The sequence below is a fragment of the Malus sylvestris genome, chromosome 5 (genome assembly GCF_916048215.2).
Source record: "Malus sylvestris chromosome 5, drMalSylv7.2, whole genome shotgun sequence".
NCBI lineage: Eukaryota > Viridiplantae > Streptophyta > Magnoliopsida > Rosales > Rosaceae > Malus > Malus sylvestris.
This window is the reverse complement of record NC_062264.1, coordinates 7,128,315-7,154,986: the sequence shown is the minus strand read 5'-3', so window position 1 is coordinate 7,154,986 and position 26,672 is coordinate 7,128,315. Positions and strand designations below refer to the sequence as shown.

The window sequence follows — 26,672 nt, the reverse complement described above, 5'->3', positions numbered from 1 at the left end:
CGCCGTCATGCAATTGCTCAACTCTTTTCCACCATTGTTATTTACTCTATCTTTTATAGGAATAGGAGATGTTCCTATTACATTTTTAATTATTAGTAAAGTGATCAAGTAGAATTATGGTCTTTATAGTATATTTTGCTTCCAAATTAGAATACCTGTTTATTGGTTCCATTGTGTCAAATTCTCTTTTACTTGAACAGACCGCTATTTGTATTTGATTTGTTTTCGTTCACTATTAACAACTAATGATTCTGAAATATGGAAATCATCCAGTAGTTTGGTGTAAATTACAAGAAAGTTCAAACTTTGGTCCTAATAATTTATATTCTCTTAAGAACTTTTGAAATTATATTCTTGACCACCTAATTGACTGTTTCAATGGGTCGTTGCATGTTTCAAACCTTGTATTCATATTCCTCATTTGTTTATATTTATAATTAAGAAAAACAATGCCAAATATTATTTTTTTTCTGAGGAGAACAGAAAATATATAGCTAGCAGCATGCGTTAAACCAAAGAAAAAAGGAATCGGCTTCTTAATTATATTTTCTTTGAAATAGCCGTTTGAACGAGTCCAAAAGAGGACATTGAATCCTCAAAAGTCACATAAAACATGGAAGCATCAAAGCTCTCTCTCTCTTGGTGGTTGTCTTGGTTATGGAGGACATAGTTTAATAAAATGGAACTTTATATTTGGCTTATAGGACAATTCCAAAATTAATATTGCATTATTTACAAGTAAGCTGATTCTGTCGCATAGAGTGTGAGTTCGACATATGGCAGATTCCCAGATGCTCTTTCAAATACAGTATGCTCTATCGAATATTATCGTTAATTTATTTGTTTGTTTCACAAGACATAATTTTGAATCACAAGACATAATTTTAAATCGACATGATCCGTTAAAGGAGGTTTTGCAGTCTCATGAAAATCTGCAACTTTTTTAGGAAGCCTGCATCCATGATCATCACATAGCAGCAGCCTCACCATTTTAAACAAGATATGCATACCAGTTTAGCTCATCATGAACTGTAAACATCTTATATAACTAACGACATCTATGTGTCCTCTTTTTACAGTGGCGAAGCCAGACATTTTACTAGGAGAAGTCAATCTTAAATATCTATAAGCTTAGAGTGAAAAAGAAAAAAAAATTACGAAACTTATATTGTAACACAAAATCATAGTTTGAAGACGATTTTTTTGTTTTTTGTTTTTTTGAAAGAAAGTTTGAAGATGATTTTAGATGTATTATGTATATTAATGTTTGGACCCAAAATAATGTTTTGGGCCGAGCCCATGATTGTTCTCGGTCCAATATGAGGTACCAGGAATATTTCCATCATGGGTCTGACCCAGTGGATTTCGGTTGAGTCCTATTAGAAGAAGGTTCCATCCAAATAAAGGTGAAGTGGTCGAGTCCTAGTACAACAAGCAATCATCAGAAGCTAGGAATGCTTCGAATAAGAAAGGATGCCGAGAATCAAGGGTGAATATGAGTGATTAAAGAACTTGGTTCAAAGTCCTACAAGAGTCAGGATTGGTCAAGATCTATTCGGATTGGGTTAAGGAATTCTAGTCCGAGTAAAACTCTACCATGACCATTGAGGAAATTGCTACTATAAATTGAAAGGGGAGTGCATCATTCAAAACCCCTCCAAATCAATACACAAAATTGCTCTGCGCAAACTCTCTCTCTACCCGAAACCTCTCAAAGACCTTGAGATTTTTATTTTCCTTTTTCCTGCCAACATACCTTCAGTTTGGATAAATATCATTGTGGTGGCAATTGGCAACATCTTCAGTTTGGATAAACAACACTGGAGTTGTAGAATCAGTCGACCGAGGAGTACCTTCAGTTTGGATAAACAACACTGCTTCGAGACCGACTGATTATCTATCTAAGTCTCGGTTAACAAGGATTTTTTAGTCTTTGTTGGAAGAGGTCATCTCATTAGCCTTCTCAGTGAAGTGAAGTTTTACTAGGTTACTTAATATTAGGCACACTCAAAGCTGAATTTGATATTGAACTTCACAGAACTAGCAGCCTTGTCTTTAGACTCTAGAACCTGAAGGCCGAGATGTGTTCCTTCCTTGGCCCCAGTCACAAGATCAAGAAGTCAGCAACGTGCCTAATGCCACATCAATATTCATTGTACTCCTCGGCCGACAAGTTGGCATGCCCTACATTCAACCAAAGGACGTAGTTAGCTTATTAGCTATTCAGCCTGCGCGCCACGTAGGCTAAGTAGATTTTAGGGTCAACAATTAACTTCTACATTTCTAATATGACATGATTAGACATAAATTGTAGTATTAGGATTAGTTGATTAGTTAATCATTGACACAATAGAGAGAAAAAAAAAATACAAAATGGTAAATTTTATTCATGAGTTATATCTTTGAAGATGCAGGAGTATCATACTTTTCAATGGACCATAAGGGTCAAAACTTTAAATATTTTGATACAAAAAAACCAAATACAAACAATCATATAATAGAAACTTGGAAGTGAGAAAGGTCAAGTGATCCTCCTGAGCCTTCATTGACTTCGGCAGTCCCTTTTCATCTACATATTTATAGTCTAGTTTGGTATGTTGTATAAAGCATATTGGATAGGAACAATAATATAAAATCAGTTGTTTTGTCGACTTATGTAGTAAATAGTCACTCGTTTGATTCTGTTAGGCCCGTGATCTCTCAATTTCTAGAATTAGTTAGACTTTATTGGAGTACATGTATTGTATCCTTGTAGATTGAACTGTATTAATTTACCTAGGTACCTAAATTAGGTCTGTTCGTATTCCTATATATTGTAACCTTGGATATCAATCAAATGCATCGAGTCAATTATCTCAAGTCTAATTATCCTCTCCAATGTCTCTTCTAGGTTTATATTGTTTACATGGTTCATTGACTTCTAAATCTTCCACCGAAGTATTTGATCTTCTTGGTCTTCTGGATAAATGTGTAGAAGAAGGCAGTATTTTGATAAAGATTTATTTTTCAAAATAAAAAAGGCGATTGGATTGGAAAAATGAAGGACTTCAAATCGTCATGTTACTCTATAATGAACATAAATCAATTAGGTGGAAAAAGAAAGGCAAGAGAGTCTGTTTATAAGTCTTACTTGTTCCGAGGTATCTATTATTTTCTTACCTTTTTAATTTGACACAGAACCAAATACTTAATACTATCACATGCACAAATTAAGCTATCTAACACATTGTAGTAAACGAGGCCTATGTGCATAACAAAATTAAGACCATCTCCAATCTAAAAATTAAAAGTTCAACTAAGGACAGGACAAGATAAACCAATCTAGTATTGCAAGTGGTTCTTTACCACAATGGTGGACATGAGTTGAGCTCTTACATGACAGGGTGGGTTCGAACCCCGTCTGTGGCTAATCTAACAAAATCTATTGTTTAAAGGTCGTACCCAGTGCACAAGGCTCCCGCTTTACGTAGGGTTTGGGAGAGGTGAATGTCGGCTAGCCTTACCCCCATTTATGGAGAGGCTGCTCCCAACTGTTAGAATGTGGCTTTTCAAAATGAACTTAGTTTGTAACTAATTGAGCATCTCCAATGCAAGATGCAAATGAAATTCGCCGGAAAGCTCTTTAATGGAAGAATGTGCAAATGCAATTCCTCATTTTGGCTGAAAAATGTAATCTTTGAAAGTGGGCTCACTAAAAATTAACTACATAGCGATCAATATTGACAACACAACAATTAGATGTCAACAAATTGTTATAAACAAGTGTGAAGAACATATTCGAGTTTTTGAATCCCAAGCAGTTCTATTTTTGTAGAAGTTACAAAGTGAACCCTTCTAAAAGATAAAGGGTTTTTATCACAAATGGTCCCTGAAATTGGCCATCACCATCAAGATAGTTCATGAAATTAAAAATCAATCAATAAAGTCCCTGAAAATAGGTGTCGCAAATCAATGTGGTCATTCCAACATAATTTTGTTAAAAATTCCGATAAGTGTTGATATGGCATATAAATGGGTCCCATAAGTCATTTTTTCTTACAAATGGTCCTTGAAATTGACCTACAACATCAAAATGGTCCCTAAAATTGACATGTGACATCAAAATGGTCATTGGAATTGAAAATCAATCAATGTAGTCCCGCAAGTAAGTGTCCCAAATCAATGTAGTCCTTCCGTCACAATTTTGTCGAAAATTCTGTTATGTGCTGATGTGACACATAAATGGATCACACAAGTCTAATTAAATTTAAAAAAATTACAAATAGGTTTAATAATTTAATAGTTAATAAAAAGTTGGGAACCCAAAAACCCAGTCCGGCAATCACCTCCGATCCCAGTCCACATTCCTCTACCTCCTTCGTTGTTTATCCTCTAAAAAAAATCTCAACATACTCATCTTTACACACTTTAACACCCTTCACCAAATTGAACCTGGATTGAGATCACCTTTGGTGATGGCTTGGCTAATTGGCAATGACTTTTGGGACATCACCGATAACATTTAGGCGATCAACAACCTCACAATCTTAATCTTGAAGAACTTGTTCGGGACTTTCCTGGTGGTTTGGTGACTCAAATAACGGCGAGGTCTACCTTGAGATAATGAGTTTAAAACCAAGGTGCATCTATTGTTGGTTGAAAACTATTTCCAAACCCTCTCTTAGGCCTTGGTTAAGCCTTGTGCCTTTGAATTTATGGAAGGGATCTCTCTTCGGAGTAGGTTCTCCTATAAGAAAAAAAAAAATCTATTTTGCAAAAAGGTATTAAGACAACTTTTTTAATTAATTATTAAACTCACTTCAGCACATAACAAATGTTTTTACAAAATTGTGCCGGAAGGATCATATTGATTTGTGACACCTATTTTCAAGGACTACATTCATCGATTTTCAATTTTAGGGACCATCTTGATGGTTTGGGTCAATTTTAGAGACCATCTTGATAATGTGAGTCAATTTCAGGGACCATTTGTGATAAAAACCTGTAAATCTTGCGGGGTCTATTTATGTGCCACATTAGCATTTAATGAATTTTTTATCAGAATTGTGACGGAATGACCACATTGATTTGCGACACCTATTTTCAGGGACTACATTGATTGATTTTCAATTTTAGAGACCATCTTGATGATGAGGGTAAATTTCAGAGACCATTTGTGATAAAAATCCAGAGATAAAAGGTTGAATGTTATCGCGTTCTATTGGATGGAGCAAAATCTTATAGTTCAATTCTCAATGTTTTTAGCGGCAAAGAGGCCTTTTGTTTCAATTCTTACCAAAACCATACATCCTCCTCCACTGCAGAAAACATACAGTTCAATTTGCTGTTAAGAGAGAAATAAAAAGTCCACGGCAGCAGTCAGTGATATTCATAAGACCTATTGCACTCACGCTGAGTGTAAAAATAACTGTAAAATATTTAGCTTAAAGTGCAGATGACCGAAATAGTAGCACAAAAATTGCCATCGAGAAATAAAATAAATATTGGGTGGAGAAAACATTTAGAAACAATCCTAACTTCCAGAACGCATACATTATCTTCCCTTTTATCATTCCTAAGTGAAAAGAAAACAATGAAATAAACGAAACGAAATAGCATAATTCAATTTACTCCAATACGACAGTAGCACCCAATTCCTTTAGCTTGTCGACAATAGGCCCTGCTTCTTCCTTGGTTAACCCTTTCTTCACCACAATATGGACTTTCTCCACTAATTCTTTAGCCTCCTTCAGTTCCAAGTCAGTGAAAGTCCTAACCTCCTTTATGATCTTGATCCTTGCCGTTGCGTCGAATTTCTCAATCTTTATATCAAATGCAATCTTCTCTGCAACCTTGGAATTTGTAGAAACAGGCCTAGAGTCAGAAGATGTCGATCCAATACCCGAGATTGCTGGTTCATACCAATTGAGGCCCATTTTCAGCCTGAAAAGGATGAAGTAATCATGCCTCTCGAGCTTTGTGAGGTCAGGGAGCTCATCAGCAATACGCTTAAGTTTTTAGGTTTGAGTCTCATTTGCTGCAGTGGCTGTGCTGAGGGCACGGGAAAGGGTGAAGGTGGCAAAACTTGATAGGGAACTGTAGGGAACTTCTATTGTCATGTTGGAAACTTGGAAAGTTTTGCAACTTTCGATGCTAAAAAGATTTGGATAGTCTAACATTCATAACCTAGCTGTAATAAAATGTTGCAATTACACCCTTGTCAAGTAGCTTGGGTTTGGTATTTGACTCCAAGAAGACTGGCTTGATTAGTCACTACACAAAAAAGTTGAGATGAAACATACTTATATAAGCACATATTCAGCTAACTTCAATAGAAAATATCAATATGATTTCCGACGAAACATTTACATTGTTTAGCAGAGATCCTGGTGCACAAGAGTACGTTAAGCATAGAGTATAATACCTATATATCGCTATTAAGTTATTGATGATAACTGAAAAAAAAATCCCTAAGAGAATGACTTTTAACAGATCATTTACACCAGTGAGCAGAATCCCTGGTGCACAAAGACCTATCTTATGCAAAAAGTGTTAAAACCTTTATATTGATGCTAACTACAATGGATAGTACCTCAAGCACAGAAAATCCTGGGGATAAAATAAAATTCAAATCCTACAGCAGAATTTCATTCATCAAAGCCCATTTATTTCTTTCAATAGGAACTAACAAAAAAGGAACAAAAAATGATACAAAGGTCGTACCCAGTGCACAAGGCTCCCGCTTTACGCAGGGTTTGGGAGAGGTGAATGTCGGCTAGCCTTACCCCCATTTATGGAGAGGCTGCTCCCAAGTCTCGAACCCGAGACCTACCGCTCATGGGCGAAGGCACTTGCCATCGCACCAAGTGCGACCTCTAACAAAAAATGATACAAAAAGGGAACATAATTCCATCTAGACATAAAGTTGATTTTCCACCTCTCAACTTACCCTGATCCTTGTTGAGTTGTAGTTGAAGCAGGAAAATATATTACAAGCTGGCATGTATGCCAATGAAAGAATTAGAAGGAAAGACAATGGACAGCTGATATTACCAAGCACAAAACAAAGTAAAAATTGGCTTGTTGACTGTGCAAAACTTGTGTGTTCATGGAAAGAAAAAAAATTATGGCCTAAAGTTTTTATTTTCACAGAAATATAACAATTTGCACAAAGGCCCCAATTGGAATGTACTGCCAAAAACTGTTTCCCTAACATAAGAATGATTACTCAAAGAAATGGATGATGTTCGGCATGGAGAGTCAGTAAAACATATAATTAATCAGATTAAGTTGTAGAAAGAAAATGATGAGGGTTGTACCCCTATATGAATATGTTTTGATGATGCCAAGGGCCATCCTTACCTCACCAGATTTTACCTCCACAAATGCGTCCACCCAAAATGGTTTGGACCTTGGGACAAGAGCGGTTCAAGAAAGACGAGCATGGCTCAAGAAGCGTTGCAGAGAGCTCGCCATCAGAAATTTACAAATCAATTGGATAGTCAAACTTGCATCCTGTTGAATACAAAATCATCAGGATATTTAAAAATCAAAATCAATATAGTTCATAACTAACTGTAGGTGCTGCTTAGCCTTTAGTTTAGTTTAGGCTTGTACCAGTATTTCAATAAATTTATTCTTTTAGCAATAATTTTCACATAATCAACTGAAGGATTTAAAACATGAGGGTTACAAATCCTAGGTGCTCAATTGGTTGATAACTGAAACAGGTAGACTTGCAATGATGCATACAAGAATGAGAGAAAAATCTGACGTGCAAAAGGTAAATGGTGCTTCACCAATTAACCATGTAAAAGGAACGTCCACATAACTTTCATCAGTGGCAGAGCCAAGGTTTTATTCATATGGGGGCATAAAAAATCAACTAAAACACAGTTAAGTATGAATTACAAACAATGGAAATTTGATAACATTTTCATAAAAAAGTTTACAATTGTCCTCCACAAGCTTTCATGTTTTAAGAGCGTTGGATAATTAGCTCATTATCAATCCCATTAAATATTTCTTTCTCAAAAGAGACACCAAGCAATTATTCATCCATTGATCTCCATTCTAATATACAATCAATTATATAAGATGATAAACTCACTGCCAAATTTAAAATATATGAGAATGTAAAAGAACTAGCCTAGCCTCACAATATAATTTCTTGAGATGGAGTTTATACCCTTACTTCACAAATCTCAGACCTAAACTTGTATCACACTTTAACAAGGTGAGTCAAACTGTTGAAACCTCTATAATAATGTGTTCATGAATCTTGTGCCGTGATGTATATAAAGTGCATACTCTAGGGTTTAGTTAACTATTTTATTATCTTATAACCTAGTTTTTTTTGTTTTTTTGTTTTTTATAATTGGATTGTTGTGTTTGGTCTTTAGTGGGTCAATCAAATCACACAGGGTTGGATTTGTGGGGGATTTACTACACTAAAAAGGTCATTCTTTCCTTAATTTCACCTTCCAACTGCTCTTTCTCCGTCCTATCAGTCAATTTTATCCCATCCGTGGTCAGATCTAGGTCTGCGGGTCTTTTCGCAGGGATGATAGGAAGGAGAAACAGAGGGATTTTTCTAACCAGACTTGAATGCACTGGCCTTTTGAAGAAAGAAGAGGGCACTATCCCACATGGGTCAGGTCATAAATTCCTTCCACCAGATCCAGGCAAAGAAGCAATTTTTCAAAAGCCTCTTCAGCTTTCCTCACCAACAACACAAGCCAACCACCTACGACTATTCACTGGGGGTATTAATGAAGAGGTATGCTTCAATATTGGGATACAAACCTCTGTTTGTCTGATTGTGATTATTTTGTACATCCAGTTATTCCCTACCAGCTTGAAGGATAGTGAGAGGGATATCAAAAAAAAAAAAAGAAAGAATAAGGGGAGAAAAGCTTATCTCTTATTGTGTTCTACTGAATTAATTATTCCCTGGGCAAACCACCAAGTTCAGCATCAAATGGCAGGTGAGGGGGTGGAAGATCTTGTGGTCCACTTAGAGAAAAGCTTGGACATATCTAATATGGAACAAGGAATTAAATTGGTGGGTACTGCTTTGGTCAATAAAACGCTTAACAAATGGGGGGTTCGCAACATCCTCAGATCTTCATGGCAGAGGTGGGGAGAAATAGAAATCAAGTGGGTCAAAGAAAATACTTTTGTTATCAAAGTTAATGATGAAAGTACTGCTGCTAAAATAATTAACCAGGTCCCATGGGCGGTTATGAAGAAAAACTTCTCTGTGAAAAGATGGCCCTTGGAGCTAGCCTTGGAGGAAATAGACATGCAAAGAATTTCGTTTTGGATTCAAATAAGGGGAGTGCCACCTTTTCTAAGCTCTGAAGCGAATATCAGGCGATTGGCATCAAAGATTGGGAAAGTACAATCAGTGGAAGACCCAGCAAAAACTAGGGGTTTTTTTTACAGTGAAAGTGGATGTGGATACGGCAAATCCTCTATTTACAGGGTGTTGGCTTCCTAAGGAAAACAACAAGGAGTCATGGATTGAATTCAGGTACGAAAGATTACAGGATTTCTGCTATCGATGTGGGAGGATCGGACACCCGAACACTGAATGTAATTTTGAAGCAGTGAAAGGTGGGATGGCTGGATATGGTGAATGGACTAAAACGGCTCCTGTTAGGGATATAAGTGAGGCTCCAAGACAGTTGCCCACCACCCTGGGGGAAAGAAGGCATACAGGCGCAATGCGAGTGGGCCGGAATCTGCCGAACATGATTCAAGGGGATGATGGTAATGGAGATAAAGATGCCATTGAAGGAGAAAGGGAAGTAGGAGTAACTGAGGGGGAGGAAGGCCCGGAACTGAAGATAACTCATTCTCAACTTGATCAGATAAGTCAAACGCCATCCATCAGTATGGGTGAAACGGAAAGTGTGAGCATGGGAAGAACGGAAAACGGGAGTAACTTAGCTTCAATTGCTATGTGGTCAGGAAAAAACAAGAAGAGGGAGTTGGATGTAGTCAACAGAGATGTGGGTCAATCACAACGAAATGAAATCAAGAGCTGCGGCAGGAAATAATGGGGTTAATGACTATGAAGGGGAAGGCAAAGGAATTGGCCTATTTATGAATAATGCGGGGTCTTCTTCCCAAGGTGGTGGCGGCTGGCCTTCAACAGCCACAACATCACCATGATACACTTATTTTGGAACTGCCGTGGTCTAGGGTCTGACACGGTAGTTCGAGCCCTTCATGGGCAAATAAGGGATCACAGACCCTCTATGATCTTTCTCTCGGAAACAAAAATGAAAGATCATAGAATAATAGAGGTGAGAAGGAGAATGAGATATGCTAATGGTTTTAATGTTGCACCAGTTGGTAGAGCGGGAGGTCTCAGTCTCTGGTGGGATGATTCGATCAAGGTTGATGTAATGGAATCTTCTAAGCATCTTATTGATGCTTGCTGCTGTATTGTTGATTCGGATGTGGTGTTTCGGTTTACAGGTATATACGGCACGTCTTATCGGGCTGAAAAGGAAATCTTTTGGAAGGGAATGATTCAGAAATTTAATCCGGATAATATCCCGTGGATTTGTGGAGGTGATTTCAATGAGTTTTTGTGGGATCATGAGAAAGTGGGTAGGGCGGAAGTCAGGTACAACCGGCTTAGGTATTTGGAGGAATTTATGAATAAGGGTGAGATCATGGATTTAGGCTTCAATGGCCAAAAATTCACTTGGCGGGGGACTCGAAATGGGCAACTTGTTGAGGCTCGGTTAGATAGGGTTCTGGTGAATGATTGTTGGTTGTCTACCTGGCCGAACTCTTTTGTTACTAATGCCATGACTCTTGGGTCTGACCATTGCCCTATCGTTCTTCTTTGTGAGCAGAAAGCTGTAAGAAAGAAAAAGTTGTTCCGCTTTGAGGCTTTCTGGGCTAAGAATGCCGAGTGCAAAGAGATAGTGAGGAGAGCATGGGAGATTAGCTGCGACGGTACTCAGTTAATAAAATGGAATAAAAAGCTGCTTAATTGCCGTACCACCTTAACAAGTTGGAGTAAGGAAAAATTTCATCAGAAGGGGCGACAGATCAAGGCTTTGATGGATCTTTTGGGCCGGTTACAAGAGAATTGGGGTCGTAATACGAAAGAGATTGATTCCCTTTCTAGAAATATTGATCTACTGTGTCGATAAGAGAAGTGCTTTTGGCAACAAAGATCTAGAGTTCAATGGCTTAAGGAAGGGGATGCTAATACCAAATTCTTTCATCAGTCCACTTTGCATAGAAGAAGAAGAAACAAGGTGGTCTCTTTAAAAAACAGTCAAGGGAATTGGATTGAGAACCCTTTTCAGGTTAGGCGGTTGTTTGATGAGTACTTCATGGAACTCTTCACGTCATCTGGACAACGGGAGTGGGGTAGTATATTAGACTGTGTTTCCCCTAAAATTTCAGATGAAATGAATGAGTCTCTCTTGGCAGTGGTCTCGAGTGATGAGATCAGAGTTGCTGCCATGCAGATGGGCAGTTTAAAAGCTCCGGGCCCTGACGGCTTTTCGGGAATCTTTTACCAAAATAATTGGGACACCGTTGTTATGGAGGTGAATGAGTTAATTTGGGATATGATGAATGGAACGGACATCCCAGGGGGAATCAACGCTACACACTTGGTGCTGATTCCGAAGGTTCATAAACCGGAATTTGTGGAGCAATTTCGTCCCATTAGCCTCTGCAACTTTTCTTACAAGGTGCTTTCCAAGGTTTTGGAGAATCGTCTCAAAGTGGTTCTCCCGGATTTGATTTCTCCTTCCCAAAATGCTTTTGTGGCGGAGAGGCAAATTCAAGACAATATTGGAATTGCTCATGAGCTTTTTCATTTCCTAAAGACTAGAAAAGCAAAGAGCCAATTTGAATTGGGAATAAAGTTGGATATGCAAAAGGCCTATGATAGGGTGGAGTGGGATTTTTTAATGGCAGTGATGGAGAAGATGGGATTCGAAGAAAGATGGAGAAAGTTGATTTTGGGCTGTATATCGTCGGTGAATTTCGCCATCTTGCTGAATGGTCAACCGGGATCAAAGTTTGCTCCGTCTCGTGGTCTTCGGCAAGGCGATCCGCTATCCCCTTACCTGTTCCTTCTGGTTAGTGAAGTTCTTTCTCTTCTTATCCAACAGGCTTGTGATATAAAGTGGATAAAGGGGGTGCAGATGAACCCGTCAGGTCCGAGTATTTCCCACATTCTATTTGCTGACGATACTCTTATCTTTCTTAAGGCAGAGGAAGTAAACTGTAGGAATCTTATTCAGCTGATTGATAATTTTTGCAAGGCTTCTGGCCAGCATGTGAACAAGTCTAAATCTAGTGTGTGTTTTGGTTCCAATGTACCTGAGGAGGTCTCTCGACATCTATCTAATATTCTCGGATTTGAGAGGGTGGGTGATCCGGGGATGTATCTCGGGGTTCCTGCTATATGGGGAAGATAAAAAAAAGCCGAGTTGGCCTATGTTAAAGGTAGGCTTTTGGATAAACTGCAAGGTTGGAAAAAATCCACTCTCTCACAAGCCGGCCAGGAGATCCTGATTAAGGCGGTGGCACAAGCCATTCCGACTTGATAGGAGCATATTTATGCGACTTAGTATGTTTGTTTTCGTGCATTTATGTTCTTAGTTCTTAGTTATGTTAGTAGTTTAAGCCATTTTTGTGTGTTTGTAGGTTCTTTGGGCCAAGGATGCAAGAAGGTGCATTTTGGAGCACTTTGGAGCATTTTTGGGCCAAGATTGGATGGTGCAAACATGGAGACATGAGGATGGACGAATTTGATGATTCAAAGGGCTAGAAATCTGCATGTGTGTGTGCAAAGTGTTGGCCTACAATTTCAAACATCATAGATGCCATGTGATGGCAGAAAATGTGTTTATTGCTAGCTAAATGGATGAAGAACATGTATGTGCAAGTATAAACACCACATGGGCAACAAGAAGGAAAGAAAACAGCAAGGAACACACCACATAGGCAGCAAGGAATCAGAAATTAAAGCATGGAGGAGTGGGAAGTGATGAGGATAGCGCACACACACACACACACGGCAATGGAATGGAGTTGGCAGATTTCTACAACATTGGTAGTGAATGGACAGCAAGGAATGGCAGAAATTGGACCACTATGAGGTGGATTTCTGGTTGGTCTTCCACTTATAACTTTGGGTGGCTTTGGAATGATTGTTTCTAGGTGGAAAGAGCATAAAAACAGCACACACACATGCAAAATGGAGCTGGCAGCTTCACATCCTTCCATTGCCGTGAGTGCCTTGTCCATTACCTTGCATTGCTTGACATTTTCAACCTCTATATAAACACCATTCAGCCTTCAAGGAAGACACACAGCCATTAATACACATTTCCATTAGTTCCAAGGCTTGCAAAGAAGGAGGAGTGCTTGGAGTTGTGCTAGCCATTCCATTGGAGTTGTTGGAGCATTCTAGGTGTCTTCTACTTTGTTTCTCTATGTTTAATATCAATTGTTTTTGTTTAATTGCAAGTATGGGGAACTAAACCCTTACTTAGCTAGGGTGAAGTTCGAAGCCATGAACATGTTTGAGATATGAATTGATTTCTTCCAATTGTGATTTAATAAGTTGTGAATGCAATTCAATTAACTACTTTCTTCAAAACTAATTCTTGTATGTTGATTAAGGATGCATACTTAGTTTTCATGCATGAATTTGATGCTAGGATATAAATGAGTTTCACCTAATCGTTACAAGTTTATATTCATTGGTAGTGAAGGTTGCTAGTCACAATCGCGTTAATTGAATTCTTGGCAAACGTATCATGCATTCATAGTTACGAATGCCTCGTTAACACTTATGATTTTCATAGAACGTAATGATCTTTGATTGTATCTCTATTATGCATTCATGTAGAGGACTTTTGGAGAATAATTTGGATTGTCGTATGCATTCATCCAATTCAATAAATCAAGGAAAATCTGAGGATTAATTCGTGCATCACGGTTAATCTGGGGTGTTGAGTTTCATAATCTATTGAAAAGCAATTGGAAATCAATTCATGTACAAGTGTGTCATGTGTGAAGAATGGATCTCTAGCTAATCCATAAACCATCTATTTAGTTTTACTTTTTGTTGTTATCTCAATCTCATCCAAACCAATACCTCCCATTTACTTTCTTGTATCGAAGTGTGTTTAAGTTTGTTCAGTTTGTGCCTTAAAGTATTTTGAACTCTTTGAGTCTAGTTTAGTGTTTTAAAGCCTACTTTTGTGTTTTTAAGTTTCTTCTTATATTCTTGAGTCTTATATTTGTTGATTAGCATCCCTAGTTAATCCCCGGTCTAGAACGATCCCTACTTGCATCATTACTACAATTGTCATCAATAGGGTTTAATTTGTGTGTCAAGTAATTTTACGCATCACGGCTCATCCTATGAATTTGTTCAAATTTCCTATATCTTTTTGTAATGAATTGGATGCCTTGATAACTAAATTCTGGTGGGGTCAAAAACTTGGTGAAAATCGGATCCATTGGGTTTCCAGAGAGAGTTTGGGTCGGCCTAAGAAGGAAGGGGGTCTCGGCCTTAGGAGCTTTTTGAGGTTCAACGACGCTCTGTTGGCCAAACAGTGTTGGAGATTGATTTCGGAACCTAACACCTTATGGGCTCTTGTTTTTAAGGCTCGTTATTTTCCTAATTGCTCTTTCCTTGATGCAAAGAAGGGTGGGAGAGCTTCTTGGATTTGGTCTAGCCTCCTAGCCGGAAGAGAGATTCTGAGGGAAGGTGCTCATTGGCAGATCATGGACGGAAATGACACTAGGGTTTGGGTGCACAAATGGCTCCCCCCCATTCCTTTGGGGAGACCATCCCCTTTGGGGTCGGTTCAAGTCTCAAAAAATCTAAAGGTGAAGTCTCTAATTTGTCCTGTGAGTGGGAATTGGGACTTGGATTTTTTAAAACCTTTCTTGGCGGAATCTGAGGTTGAGGCAATACTGGATTTGCATACTGGTGATCCGACGCTTAAGGACAGATTGGTTTGGCCTTATGATAAGAGGGGGTCTTATTCTGTCAAATCAGGTTATTATTGGAGTCTCAATCGAAATTTTGATCGCAGCCTGCAATCTATCAGGTTGGTCTCCATTCCTTCTACCTTATGGACGACTGTCTGGAAGTTGAAGGTTCCTCCAAAAATTCGAACTTTCATGTGGAAGACCCTGCATGCGGCGTTAGCTACTATGAAGAATTTATATATTCGTAGATCTTCCCCTTCTCCTATCTGCCCTATGTGTAACTCCCATGATGAGTCCATTGAACATCTCTTTCTTTTTTGTGCTTGGGTGGAGGTGGTTTGGTTTGGAGGAATGCTGAACCTGAGACCTCATCGGCAACATGTTTCGAGCTGGGCTAATTGGCTTGTGGAAATGGGTGAGGCAGAGAATGGGTCAGCGGAGGTAAGGATTAATCGGATTTCATATATTGCTTTTACTTGTTGGCATATTTGGAAATCTAGATGTGAATTTCAGTTCAACAATCAGGTTATCTACCCTAGCAGGGTGGTTGCTGCTGTCTCCAGATCGGTCTCGGCTTATCAGGAAACCATCTCTAGGCCGAGCTCCCCCTCTTTGCTCAACCACTCGAGTTTGGGGGATGGAGCACAGTGGTCTCCTCCGACTCAAGGTGTTATCAAAATAAATATGGATGCCAGCTGGGAGGTCAGGATGGGTGTGGGTTTCACGGGGGTAGTGGCGAGGGATGAGCATGGTCGATTTTTGGCTGCTTCTAGGCACAAGATTAAGGCTACTGGTGCTACTATGGCGGAAGCTTTGGCCATTATGCATGGGTGTAATCTGGGGGTAAGCAACGGATGGAATTCGATATGTGTTGAATCGGACTCTTTAGATGCAATCTCTTGTATAAGGGATCCGGCAAAGAAGGGCAATTGGGATGCTTTTCCAATTCTCAGGAAGTGCCTAAGATTGGGTGGGGCTTTTCAAGACTGCTGCTGGTCTTGGGTTCCAAGACTGGCCAACTTGGTCGCGGACTGTTTGGTGTCGCGCAATTGTAAGGAAGTATGTGATCAAATTTGGGTCAATAGACCCCCATCTTCCCTGGTCCATGTATTATGCAATGATGGTCATCCTTGCCCTCCGTAATTGCTTTTGTTAGTTTGAGAAGGGACACTTTAGCATTAGGTGCGGCGTCACGGTTCCCTTGTACCTTCTTGTTCTTTTTTCTGTTGTTGTGCTGTTTGTTTGTTAGCCACTTTGGTTGGCTTTCTGTTTCCTTGTTGGCATCTTTGCCCGGATATGAGCATTCTGTTTACCAAAAAAAAAAAAAAAAGGTGTATAATTATCAATTTGCCTATGCAAACCAATAGGACAAAACCTGCACTCTTTTTTCAAGTGGGCGCCGCTGCCCACACTAGGCATGATGTAGCTCCGCCAGTAACTATCATACAATAAACCCAATTAGTAAACTTCCTCTAAGTGCACAATAACCCAACCATTTTAGTAAAATCTTCATGTCACATTTAGAGCTCCACAGCAAACTTAAATCGCAAATTCCTTGAAAATTTTCGAAAAGAATCCAAATCAATTTTATTTCTAGTAGCTTGATAATTCTTAGAGACTAACATCACCAATAAATTTTAGTTGCAAACATGGCTCAAGTTATGGAAAAAAAAATGGAACAGCTAAATAATCTTACAAGATTAACAGAACTTTGATATGCAAATTTGATGAAACAATGTTAATGTTTCACAGATAGTTGCTGGCTATACACAACAATAATTTATTAGAACTTTGATAAAATGGATCAACGAAAATACCAAGAAACAACTAAAAAGAGTTCATCCCTTCAAAAATGGTTTCCATGTGTTTTGTAATGGGCTTACCTATCAGGATGGAGCCTCTACTAGGGATGGCAATGGGGCATATTGGGTTCGGATGTGCCATCCCCATACTTGAACCCGTTTATTTTCCCTGAACCCGAACCCATAGAATCCCCGAACAGGTTTTCCCCATAACTGAACTCGTCGGTGACAGATTTTTGATCGGGGAACGCTTTTCCCCATTATGATATTTATATATTTATTTATATTATTACCTAAATGAATAATATTAAAAAAATGCTATTATTAATACAATTGATACAATGCATGTAATAAGTAATATTAAAAATTTATATTACTAAGAAAACATTTACACTCTTGAAAATTATAAGCATATAATTCCTATTATTAATGATATAAAAGTAAATAATTAATTTCATATTTAATAATGCATGATTATTAACAACCCCTTTTCATATAATATATATATATATATATATATATATATATTATTCATAGATGAAATGGTTCGGTTTCGAATATGGGTTAACCATAACCGAACCCAAAACCGAAAAATTTACCTGACAGTTACTCATAACTGTAAAATACCCGAAATTTTATGTCCGAGGGGATTGGATTTGACGGGTTAAATTGCCATCCCTAGGTCCTCTACCATTATCCAGACAACTTGCATCTCTTTTAGGTACATTGAGCAAAGTAACAATCCGTCAATAACTACCAAAAGATACGAAAATTCAGAATGATTCGAAAATGGATTGACCATAGCATGGTAGAGAGAATTAAACACATAATCCTATGACTCTAATCTCAATTCAGTCAATCCCTACAAATAAAAATAGAAAGTTTTGCACTCAAAGACGTACCGACAACAACAATACAGCTCTACACCCTCTAAACCCTTGAGAAAAATCTTGTTTTTTCCACTCTACTATTGGAGGATCACATATACAAGAAAAGTTTGACACTGATGCAGAGGTGGAAATTATTAAAGAATGCAAACCAAGATACTAAAAACAAACAAACAAACAAAACAGGGAAATAAACAACATTTGAATGCCCAGAAACCAAACATCATCAACTAAATACGAACAAAGTTAAGGAAACATAATACAGATATTAAGTCAGAAATTTTTTTATAATTCTTTCATTTCCTATGTAGGATTGACTATTTAATAAACTTCCATGTAACTTACCTTTCCAGTGTAGAGTGTCGATTAATCTATGGTGGCTTAATGGGGGATGTTGGTCGTGGTGGTCATCTGGGGAAATGATTGTTACTTTGTTAGGAGAGGAGAGAGACTGAGAGAGGAGGTGTTTTTAGGGGGTGGCGTCAGAAAAGAGAGAGTCGTAGGTAGTTGAGGGCTGAGGATGGAGGTAGGTGTGGATTGAAAGAGTATTTGACTGAGATTTTAGGGCTTAACATAATAGCCACTAGTGATTAGGTGTTGGAAGGTACATAATATTTCCTCTACTGTTTTAAATCACAATTAAAGGTTAATTTGAGAGGAAAATATCCTAAAATGGGACAATTTTTTAATCTTGGGACAGAAATAGGATAAACTGTCCATGCACATCATGCACAAAATCGAAAATACAAAAATAGCCACATATAAATGGGTTATTCCTCACTTTCTCTCCCCATTTTCTGATTTCTCTCTCTCTCTCTCTCCCTTCCTCTCTCTTCTCTCACTTGCTCTCTCTACTATCCCTCATTTCCTGATATCTATGAGCTTCGATTTCAAAGAGATGAAAGTCCAAAGAGAGGCGAGAAGAGTGAGTTGGGCTTTGGGTTCACCTTATACCTTTGATTTCGAACAAAGGGATGCGAGAGAGAGGTGAGAAGAGTGAGCTGAGTTTTGTACCATATTTTCTGTTTTGGCAAGTTCCATTTTTTCCGGCGACTGAAGCTTTAGCATGCATAATGAGGTAGGGTGTTTAGTTCCAAGTTCCTTCATCAATGATTTATGGAAGTTTGTAACATGAATTAATACTTAGAAGTTAAAGGCGTATGGGTTGAATAAATTTCAAGTTTTGATGTGTTACAAGACTTAGATGGAACAATTTCTGATTCAAGTGTTCAATTGCAGAAATTTGTGAAATTTTTTCCGTGGTGTGCATATGGTGTGCATGGCTACATTTTAATATGAGAAGCGGAAATGTTCACTAGTTAGTTATGATGCACGTATGTTGTGCCTCAGAATTTAGTGAGTATGACCACATCCTAGTTGGCCTTGGCGAAAAACAAAATTAAGAAAAAACTTAGGGGGCGTTAAGGGTTATGTGTGTCCGTGAAATGACGACAATGAGTATCAAGTTTTTCAGGTGCATGATTAAGCGGTAGTTGATATACATAACAAGACTTTTCAAACTGTCACTATAATCTTATATACATAATGATTATGTTTTAATTGTATCCACTATACCAATATGTTGCCGTTAAAGTTTCTCTCGTTATATGCATATCATGTGCATGTATTGTACATATTATGTGTAGTGGTGTGCATAGTGTATTATGTGTAGATGGAGCGTATTTACATCTTTGATACTCTTGACATTAATGTATACTACTTTTTCCTTTGATTCGGAGGCAAGTGATGAGTAGATTTTATATTATATTTTTAACCCTATTCTTAGTAGATTTGGGCTATTATTTTGGAAGAATTTTGATACTTTGAATTATATTTTCAATATAGGACTTTCGACTTCCTCTAGGAAAAAACGTGACCAAATGGATAAATTTTGGAGTAATTCTAGTTGGAGGACGTTCATGAGTTGCTTAGCTTGATCGTGTGAAAATACCAAATTCTTCCACCGACTAGTTATTTTCTAGAAATAGAATAAAGGAGCAGTACGCGGTGTTGAAAAAAATGACATTTTGGGCTTGATTACGAGTTTTGGAGCCCAAGATGACCTATTTTGGATTCAGCCCCTCCTGAAGATGTGTTTAAAATGTTCCGATTTTTGAAACAAACTATTATGGACCAGATCTGGAGGATATTTGACGCTAAAACGTGGCTAGACAGTTTCTTTACATATTCTTTTAGCTTAATTAGGACTAGGGCTGAAAAAAATCCCAAAAATCCCAAAAATCCCAAACCAAACCGAAAAAATCCCAATCCCAAACCAAAATTCCAGAAATTTTCAGGATATAATCCCAAACCAAACTGAAAGTTTCGGTATGGGATTCGGTTTTGCATTTCATTTTTTCGGTATTCCCATACCAAACCCAAATATATATATATATATATATATATATTATTTTTTAATTATAAGAAAATTATTTGAACTGTTCATTGTTTTAGATTTAATCTATGCCGTTGATTTGTTTTAGGTCTGATCTCACTAACTTCACTTCACTTCCGTCTCCATTTGTTCCATCAAACTGGAATCGAAGCGGAAGCGCTGCGCAGCCCCTATCTGGTTGTCCCTACCTGAGCCTCCCTCATCGATCCCTCAATTCTAGCCCCTAAGCCTCCCTCACCACACCATACTATCGTCTCTCTCTCACTCTCCACTCCAGCCTTCCTTCACCACACAGCCACCGGCCCACCCGCCACACCACCGTTTTCTCTCTCGATCTGTTATCTCCTCGGAGGCAAAATCCGAAGACTCAATCGCAGGTAGGCAACAATTTCATCAAGGTTGGTGCTTTCCTGATTTTTGAGGCATTTTATTTTCTGGTTTGGTCGATTATGGCTTGATGTTGCTGCCTTACCATGAAAGTTGGCGGCTTTATGTGTGTATTGTATATTTTGGTTTTTGGTGGTCTCTGGAAATTATTAGGATGAACATATTATGTTTTGATTGTGTAACGTTTCGTATGAATGTGTTTTTTACTTGGCTTTTTGTTGCATTTGTTTTTGTGTTCTGATTTTAAGGAAGATAACCTTGTACCTGAATGATTTGAGGAGCTGATGCTAGTTTTGGGAAGTGAGTATGTGTGTGTGTGTGTCTGTCTGTAAGGGTTGCACCGACAGACAACTTAACATGCCTCCATAATCCGCGAGTCTTACCATTCGATATATCAATATGAATGTCTGTACATTATGTTGGCTTATTTTGTATGCTTATTTGGCTTCTTTTGACATTTACATTATGTTGTTATATGTTATTTCCTTTATGTTGTTTTCGATAAGCTGCAGTTTGGAAAACATGTGTCGTGTTTTGATCACTGTGTTGGATTTCCAATGGACACATGAAATGCGTAGTTAGATGTTGTAGTAGCTAAAACTAATCCAGATCATAAAATGGTACTGTGGCTGACATGTTTTTTCTGATCAAGATTCATTTAAATCAGAGGATTTAAGTAGAGTTCGGGAGCCTGAGGATGATTTTGATGTTCTAATCGAGTGTAGAGATGTCTACAAATCGTTTGGCGAGAAACATATATTAAGAGGTGTGAGCTTCAAGGTGAATCTAGTTCATTTGATATTTAGTTGTTTTAAAAATTTATGTGCATTCTTAACTGTCGGTACTAAAAATTTATTTACATATTTTAGATGTTCATTCACGGCTAATAGACTTATACTACTAAGACATGATATGTGTCCTTTATTTTTGCAGTATTCTAGACAAGCATTATAAATATTTAAGGATTGATTGCACCATGGTTTACCGGGTTGTTGATTTGAGGATTGAGGTAACTGTTGCTTTCTTTTTATTGCAAGTTTTCCGAATATCTATTTCACTGTTTGGTAGTGATGCTGGGCTGATGTTTATATTGATTCTATGTTGAATTTGCTTTGATCTAGACTAGACAGCAGTTGGAAAATGAGATAGCCAATGAAGTGGATATGTACTTCAATGATCCACATCAAAGCCTAACATACGAGGGTTTCAATCTTTTGGATTGGTGGAAAGGAAATTGTGCTCAATATCCAACTCTTAGTAAAGTTGCTAAGGATGTATTGGCCCTTCGTAGTAGCACCGTTGCTAGTGAGAATGCCTTTAGTCTTGGTGGGAGAGTTGTTGATCCTTTTAGAACTTCCTTAACACCTAAAACGGTTGAGGCTTTAGTGTGTACTAGTGATTCGCTTCGAGGAAAGGAATTTTGTTTCTACAAGGAGCCTACACTTGACGAATTCCATTTCTACCAAGAGCTTGAACGCTTAGAAAGAAGTAAGTAAACAATTTAATTTCCTCTTTTATTTTCTTAGTATTTATTATCTATTAGACTATAATTCAATGTAAATGATTTGTGGTTTATTGTTATAGGCACGGTTAATTTGGGAGGTGAGGAGAATACAACACAAGAAAATGAAATGCCACCTCCACCTCCTCGACCACCTTAAGTTCAAGTTCAACAACGTCAAAATCAATCACTACCTCCACGACCATCCTTTGTAAAGGGAAGGGCTTAACCATCAACATTAAGGGGAAAAGCACAAGTACCAACAAGAAGGGAGCAACCACAAGCATCAACAAGATCTAGGAGCCGAAGAGGCCAACAATCTTCATAAACTTTAAGCTTTGCTTTTTGGCTTTTGGTTTGTAACTTAATTATTGAAACTTTGGCTCGTATTTCTTTTGGGTTTGTTACTTTATTTATTTTAAAACCTTGGCTTGTAACTAATTTTTTTGCTTTTGGATTTGTTACTTAATTTATTTTTATTGCATGCATTTGTAGTAGAAATTGAATAGGCAGATTTATGCTATTGTCATTATGCACAAATTTGTGCTATTGTCATTGTGCACAGATTTGTGCACACTGCACAGATTGGGCAGATTGGCACATTGCACATATTTGTGTTATGGTTTTATTCGTTGAGAACTCCATGTCATTTCGTGTTTTAGTTAGTTAGCAAAATTTCTCCTTAAAAAACAAAAACAAAGAAAAGATTTGTGTCTATACAGTTATATGTTCAACAGATTGGCAGCCCAAAAGCATACTATATCAAATTTTAGTCCAAAAGCCCAAAACTATTTTGGGATTACCGATTTGTCCCAAAATCCCGAAACTATTTCGGGATTCCCGAAAATTTGGTTTGGGATTGGGATTGAAATTGGGATTCCCGAAAATTTCGGTTTGGGAATCGGGACAAGGGTTTCGGTATGGGATCCCATATTGAACCACCCCTAATTAGGACTTTATTTTCTAGTATATTTTATTATTATTTGGTTTCGTAGTTGGAGCCAAAGACTTTTATTGAGGGATCGTTTATGTATAGCGATATAAGGTTTTGGCCGACGCTAGTCTCTTTCTACTTCTTCTTTTACGCGATTTTGGAGATAAGAAATTGGCTAGGTACTTGAAGATTTTCATACTTTTACTTTAAGGTGTTTTCAATCTTTTTCTTCATAATAATTTTCTATGACTTTAATTATGAATATGCATAACTAATCTGTTTTGCTAGGGCGAAACCTTGAGCCTTAGCATAAATATATAATTTTTATTTAATTGCTTATGATTGATTGCATGCATGCTTTGAATTATTGATCACCGTTTTAAATTATCTAATTGTCTTGATGCTTGATCACCATTAGGATCTTTAGAAAAGTAATTTGATGCAATTTTGGTTGGAAGGTTTCCTGAAATTGACGCTGGCTTCTTGTGGTTAATAATGTAATTTCACTTAAGATGAACACCATGTCTTAAGGGTTGCATGGTTTTTCAAAGGATTTTCAAAAAACATAATGAGTCTTTCATGTTCATATTTGATCCGAACGTCCGGACGGATTGCATGTTAGATATACGTTTTATGTTGGAGGTTCCAAGTAGAATATATATTAGGAAAACCTTACCTTCAAAGTGGCATGTATAGATCATAAGTAATTGGTAAAAATAAATAGGATTGCTAGGTGATGGCGGAACTCTAATGCTTTTATAAATTGGTATTTAAAAACTCTTTTCTTTTATCGTATTACTTTTGGGCGAATTTACTATTTGTTTTTAATTAAAATTCGTTTTTAATATTACCCAATTTCTAAATTTTTAATTTTAAGGAGTCAATTATGAATTATTTTTACATAAATTATTTAAATAGTCATTGTGGAGAACGACCTTGCATGAACATCTATACTACAACATCCTTGTACTCTTTCAAGTATTTTGTGTGATTTTAACCTTCCTTTCGTAGGTACTAAAAATCCTATCAGCAAGCCCTACAAATACGAAAAAAGCGAACAGGTTCGTGAAACAATTTCCTTTGATTTAGTTGGGTTCTTTCATGCCCATTCGAACTGCAATTTTTTCAAATTCTTGAAATATTTGAACCTAATCAAATTTGATACCAAATTCAAATGAATGAATCTTCGATTCTTCATATAAAGTTTAGGGTCATTTTTCTGATTGCGTCATTTTTCTGATTTCGAAGAGAGATCTGTGAGCTATGGGTTTTTTGGGTTGAGCTTAGATCTGTGAGCATAACATATATAATAAAAAATGAAAAATGAAAAATGAAGGATTTGGGTCTCCTCCAAGAAATACCCAACCAATCACTTCAACTCCAAAAATCCATCAATCAAAAAGCAAAATTAAGCAAACCCAGTTCACAAAACCTACGAATGAAAAGGTAAAAATTGAAGAAGATGAGTGGGTTATAGAGAGAGCTCTCGCGCATATTCGAAATGTAGAGAGAGAGGAGAGAGAAAGAGAGAGAGCTTGGATGAAGATGGGTGGGTTAGAGAGAGCTCTTGGATGAAGAAGATGGGTGGGTTAGGGTTATTTGAACTAGAATTGGGGGAGAGAGATTTTCTCTTTCTCCTCTCTGTTTCTCTCTCTACAAAATGAGAAATGAGAGTTGAAATTAACCCATTTATATGGGAGGGAAATTTGGTCATTTCAAGGTATAGAAAAAAAATCCTATTTTTGTCCGATTATTATGCATGGCATGTGCATATTTGAAATGTCATATTTATGTCCCAAGATTAAGAAATTGTCCTATTTTTTGGTATTTCCCTTAATTTTATCTTTAATTTTTATAATGTATTGACACTAATTAATGTTTTATTTATCTATGTTAAAAAGTCTATCTCCCGATTAGTATAAATATACTCATCTAGAGCATAACTTTGGTAAATGTTCCATAACACATTATTTTCTTGCCCACTACTTGAGTCACAATATAGCTTACTAACTTGATCGTTGGATAACGTTTGGTTGGTAGATACGCCCCGATCCCAGTGTCTGATGGATAACGGGATGGCCACGTGTTGGCCGACACCCGAGGGTGACACAAGCTATGTCATGAATGCATATGCTGAGAACATGTAAAACATGCATATAAAATTCGCATGTAACAACGCAATATAGTAATCAAGTACAAACCTTAATAAAATATAATATTCAACTGCCAACAATTTAAAAGTGATAATGCATGACATGTTCAGAGCATACTACTACTTCGAAAAACAAGCGGAAGGAATATTGGAAGGTGCGATTACAAGAGATATCCTATGCAGAAAGGACACAAATTCACTGATATGGGAATGCCTCGTAGCTAGGGTTGTATGCCTCGTTCCTAGGTCCTAAGGGGTGCAAAACAAAACATGAGTGGACCAAATTTATATATATGTAATACTAAAATAGTTATTCTTCAACGTACTAAGCCCCAGCTTTAGAAAACTCATATAGCATAATAAGTAATAGGTTTTCCGAAAACCCAAGCATGCCATAAAACCTTCGTAAAACATATATCGTATATAGTGTGCTTAGTAGTGGTATCACAATCGCTAGAAGGCACTACATCGCTCACCCGAAGGCATATATAAATATCTTTCACCTGAAGGCACTACATCGCCTACCTGAAGGCATATATAAATATCTTCCACCCGAAGGCACATATATATGAATATCCACTAAGTAAGCACAAAAAATCATGAACATAATCTTTCCAAAATATATCTCATCGGAGCTCAATAGCTCAAACATCATATCATAAATCTTATTCATAAATATCTTATAAACGTAAATTCGATAAAGCATGATATTTAATAAAGCATAAATCTAATAACTCAATAAACGTAGTCATAAAATCATGCTTTTTATGTATGCATTTCTAGTAATAAAATCATGCATTTTGGAAGGGGTCAACTCACAAATATTCCATCGCCGAAGAGCCATTCGAACTAGGGAGGATAGAAACGCCACTAACAAACGCACCTAAGCACATAAAGGGACCAATTAATAAAACTCTACTAAAACGATTGAGTTTGGGAAAACAGAGATCATAATCAGATTCATGACGTCGAAAAACCTAAAGGGGGACCTTGGGTTCCCCCAAGTGCCGCCATAGGGCTACAGCCCAGGAGGCCACGCGCTGAGATGAGTTGCCGAAAAATTTTCTGGCACCGCGGTTGACAGCAGCGGAGCACAGTACCTTCGGTAGAGGCGCATGTGCTCCATGCACCAGCCATGGTTGCACCACGCGCAACCTCATGCGCTCGCGAGTAAAGGCTACTCGCCTTCTTCACGAGGCTTGAAATTGGCCAGTTTCTGGGCTCAACTTCCTGAGCTCTGTTCGAGCTCGTTTCTTAACCATTTTTTATGTTTCAAAAGTCAAAATGAAGCTTGACACGAGGAGAAGAGATTCATACCAAGTTGGGCCTGAGTTGTGGCTAGAGTTGGCCGAAAAATGGCTACAAAGTGGTGGTCTTCGCCGGAAAACTGGGAAAGCTTTGCTTGTGGGTTTCCTACATCCAAACATCACCAAACTTCTCAAAACTACTCCTAAACATACATCAAAGCACGATCTACAACTTTTAGACAAGGTTTGAGGCTTATCTTCGTCAGAGAACGTGGAAACTCGCCAGAAAGCTTTGATGAATAGTGAGTTCACCATGCAGCGAATGAGGAGGGGTTTTGGGGTGTTTCTCGTTCGTTTCTAGGTTCACAACTAGGGTTGTTGGGTGGTGGGA

At 37.7% G+C, this 26,672-nt stretch overlaps 1 pseudogene; it reads right to left on the bottom strand.

The window, feature by feature from the left end:
- Positions 1 to 5,531: 5,531 nt before the first annotated feature.
- Positions 5,532 to 7,577, bottom strand: LOC126620949 (uncharacterized; annotated as a pseudogene).
- Positions 7,578 to 26,672: the final 19,095 nt, after the last annotated feature.